Here is a 21,186-nt window from a genome sequence, read left to right on the forward strand (position 1 = left end):
ACTTTCGACCAAGTGGGCGTTGTACAGAGGAGTGCATGACGCTGACCAATCGGCATCATGCACTCCTCTCCATTCATTTACACTGCACTAGCGATATAGATATATCGCTATGTGCAGCCTCATACACAAGCCCTAACATTACTAGTGTCCTGATAATGAATACACATGACCATCCAGCCTGGACGTCATGTGTACTCAGAATCCTGACACTTCTGACTCTTTTTTTTGTGAGATTCCGGCAAGTGAAACCAAATCTTGTTTAGCTACGTGATCTCACACTCCTGACATACTTTACTTCCCGGACATGCGCAGTAGCGCACGAGGGGTGCCGCGATTAGCGCGGCAGCATTTGAAACATTATGGCCGATTACATCATGGTGAGTGTTTTCCTCATATCATGTATTGTCTCTACAGGTGATTTCTATAACCGATTATGTACAATCACGAATATTCACAGAATACTATTGTGCTACTTATGAATCGAAACCTGCATACTGGCAGGTAATAACATTACATGTGTTGTTGTAAACTCTTTTTATGATTGCTCATTTATTATTCACTGTATTTGTATTTTTATGGTAGATTGCCATGTAATGCAAGTACCTCCCACTTAATTGTATTCCTCTATATATATATGCTGTTGAAATGTGTATTCACTAGCTTGAAAAAGGCTCTATTGAAGATCTGAAACGTTGCTGTCTTGGATTGATGGAATAAAACACCTTTTCTAATTTTGCTACAACTTTTTGAGTGCTGCCTGTTTTTTGAAAAAATATATACAGTGAAGGAAATAAGTATTTGATCCCTTGCTGATTTTGTAAGTTTGCCCACTGTCAAAGACATGAACAGTCTAGAATTTTTAGGCTAGGTTAATTTTACCAGTGAGAGATAGATTATATTTAAAAAAAAACTGAAAATCACATTGTCAAAATTATATATATTTATTTGCATTGTGCACAGAGAAATAAGTATTTGATCCCTTTGGCAAACAAGACTTAATACTTGGTGGCAAAACCCTTGTTGGCAAGCACAGCAGTCAGACGTTTTTTTGTAGTTGATGATGAGGTTTGCACACATGTTAGATGGAATTTTGGCCCACTCCTCTTTGCAGATCATCTGTAAATCATTAAGATTTCGAGGCTGTCGCTTGGCAACTCGGATCTTCAGCTCCCTCCATAAGTTTTTGATGGGATTAAGGTCTGAAGACTGGCTAGGCCACTCCATGACCTTAATGTGCTTCTTTTTGAGCCACTCCTTTGTTGCCTTGGCTGTATGTTTCGGGTTATTGTCGTGCTGGAAGACCCAGCCACGAGCCATTTTTAATGTCCTGGTGGAGGGAAGGAGGTTGTCACTCAGGATTTGACGGTACATGGCTCCATCCATTCTCCCATTGATGCGTTGAAGTAGTCCTGTGCCCTTAGCAGAGAAACACCCCCAAAACATAATGTTTCCACCTCCATGCTTGACAGTGGGGATGGTGTTCTTTGGGTCATAGGCAGCATTTCACTTCCTCCAAAAACGGCGAGTTGAGTTAATTCGAAAGAGCTCAATTTTAGTCTCATCTGACCACAGCACCTTCTCCCAATCACTCCCAGAATCATCCAGATGTTTATTTGCAAACTTCAGACGGGCCTGTACATGTGCCTTCTTGAGCAGGGGGACCTTGCGGGCACTGCAGGATTTTAATCCATTACGGCATAATGTGTTACCAATGGTTTTCTTGGTGACTTTGGTCCCAGCTGCCTTGAGATCATTAACAAGTTCTCCCGTGTAGTTTTCGGCTGAGCTTGATGTCGATTGACAGTCATTTTGTATGTCTTCCATTTTCTTACTATTGCACCAACAGTTGTCTCCTTCTCACCCAGCGTTTTACTTCTGGTTTTGTAGCCCATTCCAGCCTTGTGCAGGTCTATGATCTTGTCCCTGACATCCTTAGAAAGCCCTTTGGTCTTGCCCATGTTGTAGAGGTTAGAGTCAGACTGATTAATTGAGTCTGTGGACAGGAGTCTTTTATACAGGTGATCATGTAAGACAGCTGTCTTTAATGCAGGCACCAAGTTGATTTGGAGCGTGTAACTGGTCTGGAGGAGGCTGAACTCTTAATGGTCGGTAGGGGATCAAATACTTATTTCTCTGTGCACAATGCAAATAAATATATATAATTTTGACTATGTGATTTTCTGTTTTTTTTTAAAATATAATCTATCTCTCACTGGTAAAATTAACCTAGCCTAAAAATTCTAGACTGTTCATGACTTTGACAGTGGGCAAACTTACAAAATCAGCAAGGGATCAAATACTTATTTCCTCCACTGTACCTTGGGCAGAGGCGTAGCTAGGTTCTCCAGCACCCGGGGCAAAGATTCAGTTTGGCGCCCCCCCCCCCAACCTCTTCTTCCCCCTCGCCGTGTTTGTTTTCTCTACCAATCGACGTGTCATTTCTTTTTATGTAACGCGAGCATAAAATTAATTGTACATTTTACAAGCAATTTGGTCCTATACACAACACCAGAACCAAGCTCGATACATATATACAGCCCCAGAACAAATACAGCTGTGCAACCCCTGCCGTATAGGTTTGTACGGCGTAAAACTACAGCTCCCAGCATGGCCCGAACAATGATAAGGATATGCTGGGAGATGCTGTTTCACAAAAAATAAATCCTATCATAATCATCTCGCTGCAGATCATACAGTGACTACATTACTGATTAGAGGCAGAATAAACATTTACATTAAGTGACTCACCGGTGACGTCTCAGATTCTAGTTCTTTTTCTCCATTTGGTCCAGACCTCTATGATGAATTCTCCCGGTCACAGGCCATTTCTGCAGTTTGCCGCTCACATGTCTTCAGCTTCTCACTTTTCCAACATTTCTGCACCTATAAATAAATATAAAGTTATCATTATACCACACACTACCCCCCTAAATATAATAGTGACATACACGGCACCTCTAATTATAATAGCACCATACACCGTGTCCCACACACACACACTGTGCCCCCTGTAGATAGTGCCTGCCATAGAGCCCCCTGTAGATAGTGCCTGCTATAGAGCCCCCTGTAGATAGTGCCCCCATATAGACCACCCCTGTATATAGTGTCCCACAAATAACTCCCCCTATAGTGCTCTACAGATAGCCCACCCCTGTATATAGCCCCCTGTAGATATAGCCCACTCCTGTATATAGAGCTCTACAGATAGCCCAACCATGTATGTAGCCCCCCTGTAGATATAGCCCACCTCTGTATATAGTGCTCCACATATAGTCCACCCCTGTATATAGTGTTTCACAGATAGCCCGCCCCTGTATATAGCCCCCCCTCTTGTACATATAGTCCACCCCTGTATATAATGCTCCACTAGATAGTCCACCCCTGTATATAGTGCTCCACAGATAGCCCACCCCTGTATATACTATATACAAGGGTGGGCTATCTGTGGAGTACTATATACAGGGGTGGACTATATGTACAAGGGGGCTATATACAGGGGTGGGCTTTCTGTGGAGCACTATAGGGGGAGTTATTTGTGGGATACTATATACAGGGGTGAGCTATACACAGGGCTGGGATATACACAGGGGGGCTATATCTACAGAGGGGGGCTATATACAGGGGTGGGCTATACACAGGGGGGCTATATCTACAGTGGTGGGCTATACATAGGGGGGCTATATACAGGGGTGGGCTATACACAGGGGGGCTATATCTACAGAGGGGGGCTATATCTACAGAGGGGGGCTATATACAGGGGTAGGCTATATCTACAGTGGTGGGCTATACATAGGGGGGCTATATACAGGGGTGGGCTATATACAGGGGTGGGCTATATACAGGGGTGGGCTATATACAGGGGTGGGCTATATACAGGGGGAATATATCTACAGGGGGAATATATCTACAGGGGGCTATATCTACAGGGCTGGGCTATATACAGGGCGACTTTATCTACAGGGGGGCTATATACTGGGGTGGGCTATCTATGGAGCACCATATACAGGGGTGGGCTATATCTACAGGGGGCTATATACTATATAGCCCACCCCTGTATATGGTGCTCTATAGACAGCCCACTCCAGTATATAGCCCCCCCTGTAGATATAGTCCCCCTGTACATAGCCCACCCCTGTATATGGTGCTCTATAGACGGCCCACTCCAGTATATAGCTCCCCTGTAGATATAGTCCCCCTGTATATAGCTCCCCTGTAGATATAGTCCCCCTGTATATAGCCCAGCAGATATAGTCCCCTTGTATATAGCTCCCCTGTAGATATAGCCCCCCCTGTATATAGCCCAGCAGATATAGTCCCCCTGTATATAGCTCCCCTGTAGATATAGCCCCCCTGTATATAGCCCAGCAGATATAGTCCCCCTGTATATAGCTCCCCTGTAGATATAGCCCCCCTGTATATAGCCCAGCAGATATAGTCCCCCTGTATATAGTCCCCCTGTAGATATAGCCCCCCTGTATATAGCCCAGCAGATATAGTCCCCCTGTATATAGCCCAGCCCTGTAGATAGACACCCCCCGTAGGTAGACAAAGTCGTCGCCCCCCCGCAGATACAGCCGCACACTTCTATTACAATTTAAAAAAAAAAAAAAAACATTTCAAACTCACCTTATTCCCGCTCCCACGCCGTCCGGCAGCCATGGAGACCTGCTCTCTTCTGCGCAGGTCTCCAGGGGGTTGAACGCGGCGTCTATGAAAGGCGCTGATTGGCTGGGCAGGATGTCTTTCCCTGCCAGTCAGTCAGCGCCTTTCATCGACGGAAGCATCACTGGTACAAAAGGTACCAGTCGCTTCATTCGTGGAGAGGCGCTGAATGGCCGGGCACGGAACGTGCCCGGTCATTCATTGCTTCTAATTGTACCTGTGTCCTTGCGACACAGGTACAATTATAGTGCAGGAGGAGGGGGCGCTGGCGCCCCCCTCTGAACTGCGCCCGGGGCAAGTGCCCCGCCTGCCCCCCCCTAGCTACGCCCCTGCCTTGGGAGACTGTGGCCGTATTCCTGGCGGGCTTGCACCCTCATTTTTATGAGGACTGTGCGGTTGACATATTTTGTATCTATCTATCTATCTATCTATCTATCTATCTATCTATCTATCTATCTATCTATCTATCTATCTATCATCTATCTATCTATCTAATGTCTGTCTGTCTCTCTCATATATATTGATATATAGTTAGTACTAAGCTGGGGCTACACGACGACTTTGGCCACGACACAGGTCCCATGGCCAAAAATCGCTTTGTCCAGTAGCCTACATCGCAAGTTAATGACTGCTACCACATTCACTGCAATTACTTGCCATGTAGGCTATGGAACATAGTGATCTTTGGCTGTGTGACCTATGTCGCAGCCAAAGTCGCCATGTAGCCCCAGCCTAAAACTATACTATATATCAATATATATGAGATAGATAGATGGATAGATATGAAATAGATAGATATTAGACAAATAGAAAGATAGATAGATGAGATAGATAGCAAGAAAGATAGAAAGATAGATAGATAGATAGATAGATAGATAGATAGATAGATAGATAGATAGATAGATAGATAGATAGATAGATAGATAGATAGATAGATAGATAGATAGATGATAGATAGATAGATAGATATATGATAGATCGATAGATGGATGGATAGATATGAAATAGATAGATAATAGATAGAAAGATAGATAGACATTAGATAGGTAGATAGGTGGAAAACTTTCCAAAACAAAAAAAACAAGACCAAATACATGTAGGTTGGAAGAGTAATAGAGAAACTCTATTACTGACAGCAGAGGGCTCTGTGGGGTAATAATCCCTCCATAGAGTCCTCAGTAGCTACCATACTGAAAGGGAGGGTGTAAGCATCTGACTGACTGCAGTGGGCATTATGGGAGCACGGGGGTGCCCCCATAATGCCCACTGCAGTCAGTCAGATATTGCTGTATATTAGCTACTGAGGGCTCTGTAGGGAGCATTATTCCCCCCCCCAGAGCCCTCAGCATTCTGTCACAGTCAGATCAGCCCCCTGCAGTATAATCCCTACCATAGAGCCCTCAGTAGTTATTATACTATTAAGGGAAGGGGCCAGAGCATCTGACTGACTGCTGAGAACGCTATGGGGGGATAAGTCCCCCCACAGAGCCATCGGAGTCAGACACTCAGACCCCCCTTGCAGTATAATTTCCCCCCATAACACCCTCAATAGTTATTATACTGCAAGGAGGGGTGTCTGACTGCTTCAACTGTAACTAAAGTTTTAAAACATATTTGACATGTCACACTGACATGTCAGAAGTTTAGATCGGTGGGGGTCCGAGCACTGGAATCCCTACTGATCGCTAAAATGAATCGTCAGAATTGCTCGGGTTCGCGCTGTGCCACTTCGGCTTTTCTCGGATCGGGTTTACGGGCTCAAAGACTCTCAGCGCACTTCTGCCTCTTCATTTTAGCGATCAATGGGGGTCTCAGTGCTTGAACATTAGTTACACTTTAAAGGAAAGGTGTTATAACTTTTATTAGAGGAGTTCCTGCATTAGCTTTTTCTTGCACACAGGACCTCCCCGATGCGCCAGAATTATTAATATCTATTAACCCCTTCTCGACATTTGACGTATCCATACGCCAAAGTCGGTTATGGGAAGTATGGAGCGGGCTCACGCAGTGAGCTCGCCCCATACGATGACGGTGTCGGCTGTATGTTACAGCCGACACTTCCGAGTAACTAGCGGCATCACGCTCGAGTGTGATCCCGCTAGTTTAACTCGTTAAATGCATTTAAATCGTCAGAAAGAGGGGGGCGACCCCCTCTAACAGCTCATCGCGCCCCTCGCAACGCAATCGCGGGGGGGGGGGGGATGGTTACTATGGCTGCCTGGGGGCTTAATGAACGCCCCCAGGTCCGCCATCTTTGTACACCTATTAAGCCTTGCCTCCGGCAGGGCTTAATAGGTGCCTGTCAGAATCACGATATACTGCAATACATTAGTATTGCAGTATATCGTACAAGCGATCTAACGATCGCTGGTTGAAGTCCCCTAGGGGGGGTCTAATAAAAAAAGTAAAAATGAGTTAAATAAAGTTTTTTTGGGTGTAAAAAAAAATAAAAAAAATGAAAAGTTTCAAAAAAGCCGCCTTTTCCCATTTTCCGCCTAGAGCATAGTAAAAAATAAATAAAATAAACATAATTGGTATTGCCGCGTCCGCAAATGTCTGAACTATTACTATATATCATTATTTAACCCGCACGGTGTACAATGTCTATTTTTTGGTCACTTCATCTCCCACAAAAAATGAAATAAAAAGTGATCAAACCGTCGCATGTACACCAAAATGGTATTAAAATGGTATTATTAAAAACGACAGCTTATGCCGCAAAAAAATACGCCTTCATACCACTTAATCGACGGAAAAATAAAAAAGTTGTGGCTCTCGGAATTTGGCGACGCAGAATAAATTTTATTTTCTTAGGTTTTTACATGTAAAAGTAGTAAAATATAGAAAAAACGATATATATTTGTTATCGCCGTAATCGTATCGACCCACAGAATAAAGTTAACATGTTGTTTTCATTGCACAGTGAATTCCGTAAAAATGGCGCGCAAAAAACCATGGAGGAATCTCTGTTTTTTTCATTTTCTACCCCACAAATATTTTTTTTCCCGTTTCCTAGTACATTATATGGCAAAATAAATGATGCTTCGAAAAACTACAACTCATCCCGCAAAAATCAAGCCATCATAGTACTATATCGACGGAAAAATAAAGACGATATGGCTTCTGGAATGTGGGGAGGAAAAAACGAAAATGAAAATCTGAAAGTTGTTTACGACTCGAAGGGGTTAATAATTGTGGCGCATCTCTAAAAGAAAAAAAAATGGTCAAAGAGGTTTGTGTGGGGGAGCTTTCATTTCAATTTAAAAAAATGTGTCTGTGTTTTTTAAAATACTTTATTAGTGCCTTAGTAATGGCAGTTGTCTGATTGTTGGCGTCCATTACTAAGGTGGGGCTTAGCGTTAGCCAGTAAAAAGACTAGCGCTAACCCCCATTATTATGATGGTCGTGTACTGGATCGTGCCCGGCTCTTCCCGGTACCCCTGGTGGTGGTGGGTATCGGGGTAATAATGGGGGGTTACTGCTAGTCTTTTTACTGGCTTCATGCTAAGCCCTGCTTTAGTAGTAGATGCCGTCAAGCAGCGGTCATTACTAAAGCGGTAGTAATAAAGTTTTAAAAAAGTAAAGACACATAAGAAAACATATTTACTGAAAAAAAGCCCTCTCATGCAACCCTCATTCACCATTTTATGAAAAAAAAAAAAATGTATCAAAGTAGCCCAACGAATCTACGTCTTAGCCTACATGGTCCAGCGGAACCTACCAAAAAAAGAAAAAATCATGTACTTTTTTTCTCCCCCTGCCCTAGATTTCAATCCTATATCCGCCCGTCTGCAGAATATCACAAGTTCACAACAGAGCTTGCAGCAGAGAAGAGCTCGCCCCTGCGGAGCACCATACAGAGAGCTTGTCTAACCAGTGAGTATGGCAACTCTGCAACTCTCCTCAGCCTCCACATGTTATTAGATGGATATTGGAGGAGAAGGGCGGACTGTAGCTACTAGCATTCACTGCCGGTATATATGTATCTGTGTGATATATTCACTGCTGTTATACACTACCGTTCAAAAGTTTGGGGTCACTCAGACAATTTTGTGTTTTCCATGAAAACTCACACTTATATTTATCAAATGAGTTGCAAAATGACTAGAAAATATAGTCAAGACATTGACAAGGTTAGAAATAATGGTTTTAATTTGAAATAATAATTTTCTCCTTCAAACTTTGCTTTTGTCAAAGAATGCTCCATTTGCAGCAATTACAGCATTCTAGCTGTTAATTTGCTGAGGTAATCGGGAGAAATTTCACCCCATGCTTCCAGAAGCCCCTCCCACAAGTTGGATTGGCTTGATGGGCACTTCTTGCGTACCATACGGTCAAGCTGCTCCCACAACAGCTCTATGGGGTTGGGATCTGGTGACTGCGCTGGCCACTTCATTACAGATAGAATACCAGCTGCCTGCTTCTTCCCTAAATAGTTCTTGCATAATTTGGAGGTGTGCTTTGGGTCATTGTCCTATTGTAGGATGAAATTGACTCCAATCAAGCGCTGTCCACAGGGTATGGCATGGCGTTGCAAAATGGAGTGATAGCCTTCCTTATTCAAAATCCCTTTTACCTTGTACAAATCTCCCACTTTACCACCACCAAAGCAACCCCAGACCATCACATTACCTCCACCATGCTTGACAGATGGCGTCAGGCACTCTTCCAGCATCTTTTCAGTTGTTCTGCGTCTCACAAATGTTCTTCTGTGTGATCCAAACACCTCAAACTTCGATTCGTCTGTCCATAACACTTTTTTCCAATCTTCCTCTGTCCAATGTCTGTGTGCTTTTGCCCATATTAATCTTTTCCTTTTATTAGCCAGTCTCAGATATGGCTTTTTCTTTGCCACTCTGCCCTGAAGGCCAGCATCCCGGAGTCGCCTCTTCACTGTAGACGTTGACACTGGCGTTTTGCGGGTACTATTTAATGAAGCTGCCAGTTGAGGACCTGTGAGGCATCTATTTCTCAAACTAGAGACTAATGTACTTGTCTTGTTGCTCAGTTGTGCAGCGGGGCCTCCCACTTCTCTTTCTACTCTGGTTAGAGCCTGTTTGTGCTGTCCTCTGAAGGGAGTAGTACACACCATTGTAGGAAATCTTCAGTTTCTTGGCAATTTCTCCCATGTAATAGCCTTCATTTCTAAGAACAAGAATAGACTGTCGAGTTTCACATGAAAGCTGTTAGGGATCTGCCAGGTACTTCATCTAGGTATACTCCTGGGATTAATCAATCCACACCTGAGGCCAGACCTGTTCGACTGACACCATCTCCCACCAACCAGGGTGGCAGGCTCAGGAGTGGGAGAGCCTATCGCGGCCTGGTCTGTCGGAGTTAGCTCCGCCCCCTGTCCTTTATTACCTGCCCTGTTCTCTCCCTCAGTGCTTGTAATTCTTTTGGATTCCTGGCCCCACTGCTGCTTGCTCCAGCCTGCTTCTGCCGTGCTTCTGCCTTGCTGCAGTTCTGCTTGACCTGCTTTGCTTTGCCCCTGGCTTGCTTCTGTCTCCGTGCCCGCTCGGGTGTACTCACTTCGTCCTGGTCCTGACTGTTCGTTCGCCGCTCCGTTTCCTCGTGGCGTTCCGTGGCTACTGCCCCTTCCCTTGCGTGTTCCCTGTTTGTTTTCCTGTGCACTTAGACAGCGTAGGGACCGCCGCCCAGTTGTACCTCGTCGCCTAGGGCGGGTCGTTGCAAGTAGGCAGGGACAGGGCGGTGGGTAGATTAGGGCTCACTTTCCCTTCACCTCCTTCCTGCCATTACATAATTACAAGCCCTTACCTAGTCTACCATTTCTCCTACGCTGACGCTATCATGGACCCCCTTGAGACCCTGACCCAGCAGATGCAGGGCCTCTCCCTACAGGTCCAGGCCCTGGCCCAAAGGGTCAATCAGGGTGACGCTGCTTTAGTAGTACCCCTCACCTCACCTCTAGAACCCGACCTCAAATTACCTGACCGGTTTTCAGGGGACCGTAAGACGTTTCTCTCTTTCCGGGAGAGTTGCAGACTGTATTTCCGCCTAAAGCCCCACTCCTCAGGTTCCGAGAACCAGCGGGTGGGTATCATCATATCCCGACTCCAGGAAGGGCCCCAAGAGTGGGCCTTCTCCTTGGCTCCTGACGCCCCTGAACTTTCCTCTGTTGATCGTTTTTTCTCTGCCCTCGGACTCATTTACGACGAGACTGACAGGACTGCTTTAGCCGAGAGTCAGCTGGTGACCTTACGTCAGGGTAGGAGACCGGTTGAGGAATACTGTTCTGATTTTAGGAAGTGGTGCGTAGCTTCTCAGTGGAACGATCCGGCCCTAAGGTGCCAGTTTAGGTTAGGATTATCTGACGCCCTGAAGGATCTGCTGGTTAGCTACCCCTCGTCTGACTCCCTTGACCAGGTTATGGCCCTAGCAGTACGACTTGACCGACGTCTCAGGGAACGTCAGCTAGAACGCTTCAGTGTGCTCCCCTCTGACTTTTCTGCGATCCCCCCCGAGGTCCCGTCTCCTCGCCCCTCCACGGAGGACTCGGAGGTACCTATGCAACTCGGGGCCTCCATGTCCCCTCGACAACGTAGGGAGTTTCGCAGAATGAATGGTCTCTGCTTCTACTGTGGGGACGACAAGCATCTACTGAACACCTGTCCCAGGCGCAAGAATAAGAAGCCGGAAAACTTCCGCGCCTAAGTGATCATCGGGGAGGTCACTTGGGCGCACAGGTATTTCCCGTAAATGTGAAACGCAATAAAATTTTGCTTCCCTTTCAGGTCTCGTTTGCTGGCCGGTCTGCCACGGGCAGTGCTTTCGTGGATTCTGGCTCATCTGCTAATATCATGTCTGTGGAATTTGCTATGTCTCTAAAGATGCCTTGTATTGATTTACTTTATCCTATCCCTGTAGTAGGTATCGACTCCACTCCCCTTGCTAATGGTTATTTTACTCAGCATACTCCTGTTTTTGAACTCCTGGTTGGCTCCATGCATTTGGAGCAGTGCTCTGTACTGGTGATGCAGGGATTATCGTCTGATCTGGTATTAGGTCTTCCCTGGTTGCAGTTGCATAATCCCACGTTTGATTGGAATACTGGGGATCTCACCAAATGGGGTAATGAATGTCTTATGTCATGTCTTTCTGTTAACTCTATTTCTCCCCGGGAGGAGGTAAACACGCTTCCTGAGTTTGTTCAGGACTTCGCCGATGTGTTTTCTAAGGAGGCCTCCGAGGTGTTGCCCCCCCATAGAGATTACGATTGCGCTATCGATTTGGTGCCTGGTGCCAAGCTTCCTAAGGGTAGGATATTTCATCTTTCATGTCCTGAACGTGAAGCTATGAGGGTGTATATCCAAGAATGCCTGGCCAAGGGTTTCATTCGCCCCTCGATTTCTCCTGTAGGTGCTGGCTTCTTCTTCGTGGGGAAGAAGGATGGTGGTCTTAGGCCGTGCATTGATTATCGTAACCTGAATAAGGTCACCGTAAGGAACCAGTACCCACTTCCTTTGATTCCGGATCTTTTTAATCAGGTTCAGGGAGCCCAATGGTTTTCTAAGTTCGATCTACGGGGGGCATATAACCTTATCCGCATCAAAGAGGGGGATGAGTGGAAAACTGCGTTCAACACACCCGAGGGTCATTTCGAATACCTGGTCATGCCCTTTGGGTTGTGTAATGCCCCTGCTGTCTTCCAGAATTTTATTAATGAAATCTTGAGAGAGTACCTGGGTAATTTTCTTGTTGTGTACCTTGATGACATACTGGTGTTTTCCAAGGACTGGTCCTCCCACGTGGAGCATGTCAGGAAGGTGCTCCAGGTCCTTCGGGAGAATAATCTGTTTGCTAAGACTGAAAAATGTGTCTTTGGGGTACAGGAGATACCATTTTTAGGGCAAATCCTCACTCCTCATGAATTCCGCATGGACCCTGCCAAGGTTCAAGCTGTGGCGGAATGGGTCCAACCTGCCTCCCTTAAGGCGTTACAGTGTTTTTTAGGGTTCGCCAACTATTACAGGAGATTTATTGCCAACTTCTCGGTCGTCGCTAAGCCTCTTACGGACCTTACCCGCAAGGGTGCTGATGTCCTCCATTGGCCCCCTGAGGCCGTCCAGGCCTTTGAGACTCTCAAGAAGTGCTTTATCTCGGCCCCCGTGCTGATTCAGCCCAACCAAGAGGAGCCATTTATTGTGGAGGTTGACGCTTCCGAGGTGGGAGTGGGGGCCGTCTTGTCCCAGGGTACCAGCTCCCTCACCCATCTCCGCCCCTGTGCTTACTTCTCTAGGAAGTTTTCGCCCACGGAGAGTAACTATGATATTGGCAACCGCGAACTTCTAGCCATTAAATGGGCTTTTGAGGAGTGGCGGCACTTCCTGGAGGGGGCCAGACACCAGGTAACGGTCCTTACGGATCACAAGAATCTGGTTTTCCTAGAATCGGCCCGGAGGCTTAATCCTAGACAAGCTCGGTGGGCACTATTCTTTACCAGATTTAATTTCTTGGTTACCTATAGGGCTGGGTCCAAGAATATTAAGGCTGATGCTCTGTCACGTAGTTTCATGGCCAATCCTCCTTCCGAGAAGGATCCTGCTTGTATTTTACCCCCTGGTATAATCGTCTCTGCCACGGATTCTGATTTAGCTTCTGATATCGCGGCTGATCAGGGTGCAGCTCCCGGGAACGTCCCTGGGGACAAACTGTTTGTTCCCCTGCAATACCGGCTGAGGGTACTCAGGGAAAACCATGACTCCGCTCTATCTGGTCATCCTGGCATCTTGGGCACCAAACACCTCATTACCAGAAACTATTGGTGGCCTGGGTTGCCTAAAGATGTTAGGGCTTACGTCGCCGCTTGTGAGGTTTGCGCTAGGTCCAAAACCCCTAGGTCCCGACCTGCGGGTCTACTACGTTCCTTGCCCATTCCCCAGAGACCTTGGACCCATATCTCCATGGATTTTATCACCGATTTGCCTCCATCTCAGGGCAAGTCGGTGGTGTGGGTGGTAGTCGACCGCTTCAGCAAGATGTGCCACTTTGTGCCCCTTAAGAAGCTACCTAACGCCAAGACGTTAGCTTCTTTGTTTGTGAAACACATCCTGCGTCTCCATGGGGCCCCAGTCAATATCGTTTCTGACAGAGGGGTACAATTTGTTTCCTTATTTTGGAGAGCTTTTTGTAAAAAGTTGGAGATTGATCTGTCCTTCTCCTCCGCCTTCCATCCCGAAACTAATGGCCAAACGGAAAGGACCAACCAATCCCTGGAACAATATTTAAGGTGTTTCATCTCTGACTGTCAATTCGATTGGGTCTCATTCCTTCCCCTTGCTGAATTTTCCCTGAATAACCGGGTCAGTAACTCGTCAGGGGTCTCCCCGTTTTTCTGTAATTTCGGGTTTAACCCAAGGTTCTCCTCCGTCTCCCCTGGTTGTTCCAATAATCCTGAGGTAGAGGATGTTCATCGGGAACTGTGCACTGTCTGGGCCCAGGTTCAGAAGAACCTAGAGGCGTCCCAGAGCGCACAAAAGATTCAGGCGGATAGTAGACGTTCTGCTAACCCCCGGTTTGTCGTCGGGGATTTGGTCTGGTTGTCGTCCAGGAACTTGCGCCTTAAGGTCCCGTCCAGGAAGTTTGCTCCCCGATTTATTGGACCTTATAAGATCATTGAAGTCCTCAACCCTGTATCCTTCCGTCTGGAGCTCCCCCCATCCTTTCGCATACATGACGTCTTCCATGCCTCCCTCCTTAAACGCTGCTCCCCGTCCTGGTCTCCCTCGAGGATACCTCCTGTTCCCGTTCTCACCCCTGAGGGGGTGGAATTCGAGGTGGCCAAGATTATGGACAGTAGGATGGTCCAGGGCTCCCTCCAGTACCTGGTCCATTGGAGAGGATACGGGCCGGAGGAGAGGACTTGGGTACCTGCCCGTGATGTTCACGCTGGGGTATTGATCAGGAGGTTCCACCTTCTCTTCCCCACTAAACCGGGTCCCCGTAGTAAGGGTCCGGTGGCCCCTCATAAAAGGGGGAGTACTGTTAGGGATCTGCCAGGTACTTCATCTAGGTATACTCCTGGGATTAATCAATCCACACCTGAGGCCAGACCTGTTCGACTGACACCATCTCCCACCAACCAGGGTGGCAGGCTCAGGAGTGGGAGAGCCTATCGCGGCCTGGTCTGTCGGAGTTAGCTCCGCCCCCTGTCCTTTATTACCTGCCCTGTTCTCTCCCTCAGTGCTTGTAATTCTTTTGGATTCCTGGCCCCACTGCTGCTTGCTCCAGCCTGCTTCTGCCGTGCTTCTGCCTTGCTGCAGTTCTGCTTGACCTGCTTTGCTTTGCCCCTGGCTTGCTTCTGTCTCCATGCCCGCTCGGGTGTACTCACTTCGTCCTGGTCCTGACTGTTCGTTCACCGCTCCGTTTCCTCGTGGCGTTCCGTGGCTACTGCCCCTTCCCTTGCGTGTTCCCTGTTTGTTTTCCTGTGCACTTAGACAGCGTAGGGACCGCCGCCCAGTTGTACCTCGTCGCCTAGGGCGGGTCGTTGCAAGTAGGCAGGGACAGGGCGGTGGGTAGATTAGGGCTCACTTTCCCTTCACCTCCTTCCTGCCATTACAAAAGCTCTCTTTTTCTAGCCATTTTGAGAGTTTAATTGAACCCACAAATGTAATGCTCCAGATTATCAACTAGCTCAAAGGAAGGTCAGTTTTATAGTTCCTCTAAACAGCAAAACTGTTTACAGCGGTGCTAACATAATTGCACAAGGGTTTTCAAGTGTTTTCTAATCATCCATTAGCCTTCTAACACAGTTAGCAAACACAATGTACCATTAGAACACTGGAGTGATGGTTGCTGGAAATGGGCCTCTATACACCTATGTAGATATTGTATTTAAAACCAGACGTTTGCAGCTAGAATAGTCATTTAGCACATTAACAATGTATAGAGTGTATTTCTGATTAGTTTAATGTTATCTTCATTGAAAAAAACTGCTTTTCTTTCAAAAATAAGGAAATTTCTAAAGGACCCTAAACTTTTGAACGGCAGTGTATATTTATATTTGCAGTATATATTTATATGTGCGATATATTCACTGCTAGTATATATTTATATGTGTGGTATATTCACTGCTGGTATATATTTATATGTGTGGTATATTCACTGCTGGTATATATTTATATGTGTGGTATATTCACTGCTGATATATTTATATGTGTGTTATATTCACTGCTGGTATATATTTATATGTGTGCTATATTCACTTCTGGTATATATGGATCTGTGCGGTATATTTACTTCTGGTATATATTTTTATATAGGATGTGCGCTGTTTATTTTTTGCTTTGCTACTGTTCCATATGCCTTTTTTTTCTACATATAAATTTTTGTGCCTTGCAAGTAAAGGGGTTGTTCCAAGGTTAAATGTTATCCCGTCTGCAGGATAGCACATAACATGCTGATTGGTGGGGGTCCGAAAACTATAACTAGAACGGTGGTCCCTTGTACCCCTGAGTGACTGGAGCGGCAGTGTGTGTGCTTGACCTGCAGCATCATTAATTCAGGGGTAGAAGGGACCCCCACTGATCAGCATGTTATCTCCTATCCTTTAGAGAGGGGATAACATTTAATCTTGGGATGACCCCTGTAAGGCCTGAACATGCAGTGAATAGTTTTCAGATTATATTACTGGCTTGATGATCACATTCATTCCTAGTCCGGTCTGTGTAGCTTCTGTTTACAAATGTTATGGATTGGTTCTACAGATCCAGCAGACATGATCAGATCCTTTTATCGTCACTTTCCGCTAGAAAGAAAGTGCAGCATGCGTTACTATACTGACTGTAAAGAGCCATTAAAGGGGCCCTGATACAAGTTTGAACGCTGACATTTTTGTGTTTGCATTTTGGATACACTTTGCCCTGGTTATTTTACTAGTACGTATAGCTGGCGCAATATAGGGATATTTACTACACAATTGCCTGTAGCATTATGAGACCTTGCAGCTTAAAGGAATGTTCAATAATGTATTTTTTTTTTTAAATAGTTTTCATTTTTAGTTTTAAGTTGTTTCTTACTTATGATTTTTTTTTTTTTTTTGCGAATGGGGGGGGGGGGGGTGCCATTTCAATTTTCACCTCAGGCAGCAGAAAAGCTAGAATCGGCCCTGTATGCACTTAAAGGGTTACTGAAAGCGCATGGGACTGCATGGAGGTCAGATAAAGTTTAACAAAATTGCGGGCTTATTCTCTGGAGCGTCTGGTGATGGACAAGGTGGCTGCAGAAGGATCGGGTTGGCTGGCGTCGGTTCTGGAGAGGTGTCAGAGGTCCAGTCAGGATGAATTCGCTGCACGCGGAACGAGGTAGGCCTTTAAGGGTTTCCTGGCCCCCTACTAGTTTAACCCCCAGCTCTTCTACTGGACGCCGCAGGTTGCAGGCTCCCGCCCGCAAAACCAGAGCTGGGCGGCGTGCATCCTCAGGAGCACCTCCTTGCGGGCCTCTCCTGATTTCATCCCTCCCACTCCCCCACCTGCAGTGCTGCTGGTCAGAGCTGGCATATCCCTGCGATGCAGAGGTCGGCTGACGGTCCTTCGTCTTCCAGCACGCGGTGCGGCCTTGAGATGTCCAACGCTGGTCCTGCGTCTATTGGAGGAGATGGTCACGGCCCGGCAGTTATAAGACAGGAGTGATCAGGAGCTGCTATGAGGGATCCTGCAGCTCCTTTCCAAGAGGCTGACAATAGGCCGGTATGTGCAGTAGCAAGTGGAAGGTGGCTGATGCTAGAAAGCATGTGTCCAGCAAAGCAGGAGTCTGAGCAGCCTGCCTCTGCACTTTCGGAGTTCTAGATTAAGAAATGTGGATGATAATGCTGTTAGAGGTTCAGTTTCCCTGTCGCTGTCTTGTATTTCTTCCACAGGTGGTTTGTCTTCAAGGCACGCCGTCGGTCACTGCGCGGTACACCATCTATCATGCCGACATCGTAGACAGCACCATCGTTAATTTGAGCGATCTCGGTCTAGACGTACAGCAGCCTCATTGCCTTCAGAGTCGTCCGGATCCTTCTAGTCTGAGTCTTCCTCATCTGGGTCCACCAGCAATTCAACGGGATCTGGAAAGGCGGGCCGGAATTCTCGCAAAGTGGCAAAAGATGGAAGAAGACGTCGAAGTGTGAATGGGTCTTTACTCCAACACCGTCCTGAAGTGGTTCCGGTACAGTCCACGCCGTCTCCAGTTGCCCCAGCGTCCGTTAAGGCTCTCCCGGAGGTTACAGGAGCCCCAGCGGGTGGGTGAATCTGTGTTCCTGTATGGTCTACGGCTGCGAACTCTGAATCTGGGGATTTAGTTTCTGCTTTAAATTCAGTTTTAGGGACTTCCGGGGGCGGGGCATCGAGTATGGTCGCTTTTACCTGAGGCTCTGTGAGGGCTGCATTCCATCGGCTGCCATCCGGGAAACACGAGGCGCCTCAAGCCAGAGGTAGCAGCACTGTGGTAGGCAGGAGAACCTGTGTATCCCTGGAGCTCTCATTTTAATCTCCCCAGGAGAACTGTGCTTGGAGAGCTCGAAACGGCCGGAAGAGAAGCGGCGGCCATCTTTCCGCGGACTGGGCGCATCCTATCGGACGGAGGAGACGTTGTCCTGGGTCTCCTGTGCTGAGGAGACGGAGATGCGGAGGGACTGAGAAGAAGTACGCAGCCCCTACATAGGAGTCCAACATCGGCACTTCCTCATGCTAGGAGGTTCCATCGGCGATGGGCCGTGGCTGGAAGAGACTGTAAGGCCTCGTGTGAAAGCGGCAGACCCCCAGCTCATAGCACCGGCCTCCCTGCTATCTCGAGTGGATACCGGACCGTGACTGGACTGGTCACCCGCCGGAACTAGTGGGAGACGACCCCAGTCGTGAGGGGAATCACTAGTCGGCCATCTTGGGGCCAAATCAAAGGACACGGAGGACGGGTGAGAGCACAGCAGTGGTAGCTGGAAGGAGTTGTCATCCTATACTTCCCCAGACTGGTTTGGCTGTTGATTGGTGCTACCCTCTCATCTGTTGGGGTACTCAGGCACAAAGTGATATGGCACAACCGACTACTGGAAGGTGCACTGGAGGGCAAATAGCAACCCCCTGATCTGTCTCCTGCCAGTCCGAGATCTTTTAAGAGTCGATCTGGCTGCATGCGGTCGGCAGAGGGAGGGAGACAAGCAAACAAGTAATGCTCCTCCCTCTCCTCGGCAGTTCCTAGTGAGCGCTGCGCTGATTGGTGGAACTGCAGTCACTCTGCTGCTTCACTAATCAGAGTCTGCAAACACTCACAGAGCACAGCCGAGGAAGTCTCCACTATCACCGCCGAGGAAGTCTCTACTATGACCGCCTCAGACCGCCCTGCAGGTGTGTAAGTAATAGTAGTTGTAATTATTGTTTAGGTGCAGGGGGTCCTGTCACTGCCAATAAACAGGCGGACGGGACCTCTACACATTACTGTCTCTGCAGCCCCTACACCCGACAACATCCTCCTCTCCCTACCCTATTTCATCCCTCCCACTTCCCTAACTTCAGTGCTGCTGGTCACAGCAGGCATATCCCTAGCAAGGCGGCCTGCTGGTAGCAGGGACGCTCGCGGGCGCATCGCCCCCTGCTGCGATGCAGAGGTCGGCTGATAGTCCTTCGTCTTCCGGCGCGGCCTGGTGATGTCCAACGCTGGTCCTTTGTCTAGTGGAAGAGATGGTCCCGGCCCGGCAGTAATAAGAAAGGAGGGATCAGGTGGGACGGGAGAAGTGGGGGAGGGGCACAGCTTCAGTGTCTGCAGAGATCAGAGACAGAGTCAAGAAGAGGAAGCTCAGTGTCTAGTCTTGTCCTGTATCCCCCTCCTCCTGTGCTGCTTCCCCCGCAGGAATTGACATGCTGCAGTCCGAAAAATACACTCCGCAAGTCAATTTCTGGTTGGAATTTTTACGCAGCGTGAATGAGATTTGTTAAATCTCACCCACTTCGCTGCTACTGTATTCTGCTGCGTATTTTCCATCCGCAGTTCCGGACGGAAAACATGCAGCAATTCCGCAATGTGTGGACAAACCCTTATAGTGACTATTGTCACTAATAGGGCTGTGCTGGGTCGTCACATGATCTGCCGCTGCCTCTAATCATATACACAGCGTTCATTGAGAGACTTGTAGAAGAGATCAGAGAAGATAGAAGCAGCGAGTCCCCGGCAGTGACTGACTCACTCGGGCAGCCAGTCAATAACCCGCGCCGGCGCAGGTTTTAAGGACCCCGACCTCTGGACGTATATACACAGCCGGTGGGCGGGAACCAGTTAATGGGGGTGTAATCAGGCTTAGTGCCTAGGGCAGCGTGACCTGTAAATACAGCGCTGCCCCCAGGGGGTTGATACAGGAACTTTACTAAGAAGAGAGGCTATGTGTTCCCTAATTGTTTTTCTTCTACTATAGGAGATGAGAAGTTTCTTTAATTGCCCCCCTGCATCTGATGAGACTATTTGTTGACTAAGGGACTCAACTCAGATATAAACTTGCATCTGAATTTCTGATATTTGATCTCTTTGGTTCTGGTGAATATGTGAAGATATATACTTGTAGATATAAGTGGCATGGATGTATATCCTGAACTTTTATTTTTAAGAGGTGTTGTGCGTCTCAGGCTCTGCTTGGGTCAGACTTTTAGCCACAAACATGAATTTTTTTAAATGAACCATTACACTCTGATGTAAAATTACATGAAGGCAACCATGATTAAGTGCCAAATGGCATTTTCACAATGTGCCAGGTGTCTCCTTTCCGAAAATATACGGATATTTGATTTTTTAAATTTTAGAATACAATTTAAATTGGGTTTGTCAAAAGTGTGAAAATTGTCTCAACAGCTAAAGGCTTGATCACTCACATTTCAAAAATTGCTCAGAAAAATGGACGCTGTCCATAGTAATTCATTGTATCGCTTAAAAATCGCTGTAGTCAAGTGAATCCGTATCTTTTTATTACTACTTATGGGATTTCTGAGCAGCTTTTAAAAGCAGCGCAGCCTTCCCCCATCGTATCTGCATCCACCACCCAAGCTCTACGATGTGAAGGCAGGGGAGACTCGTCCTGCTGTGCAAACAGCTCAGAGGAGCGTCACCCAGCCACACACCTCGGTACGGCCCAATGGTGAAAGCCGACGGAAAGAACAGCCAGCGCACGTGCACAGACGGCCAGAGAGCAGATGCGGGACGCCGACCGCAAGACACAACACATCCTGCACAATCGTAAGTTGGTGTGAATAAGACCTATCCTATTACAGACAGAATGTAAATGGTGATGGGCAGATTACAAATATACACATTAAAATCCAAAAAGGCTATAACATCATGATTACATGTTACATGAACACTCCAACATATTATATGTCCCTTCTATCGTATATAAATAAGTACGTCTATATTGTGGGTTAAAAAAAGAGCATTAATTGCATGATTAATGACATCAACGTGCATATTAATATGTGTATAATATGTGCCTAAAAGAGGCCTGGCATAGGAAAACCAAACTCTGGTGGAACAGAGCCTCTTTGG

This window comes from Rhinoderma darwinii, chromosome 1 (assembly GCF_050947455.1).
Source record: "Rhinoderma darwinii isolate aRhiDar2 chromosome 1, aRhiDar2.hap1, whole genome shotgun sequence".
In the NCBI taxonomy this organism is placed as follows: Eukaryota; Metazoa; Chordata; class Amphibia; order Anura; family Rhinodermatidae; genus Rhinoderma; species Rhinoderma darwinii.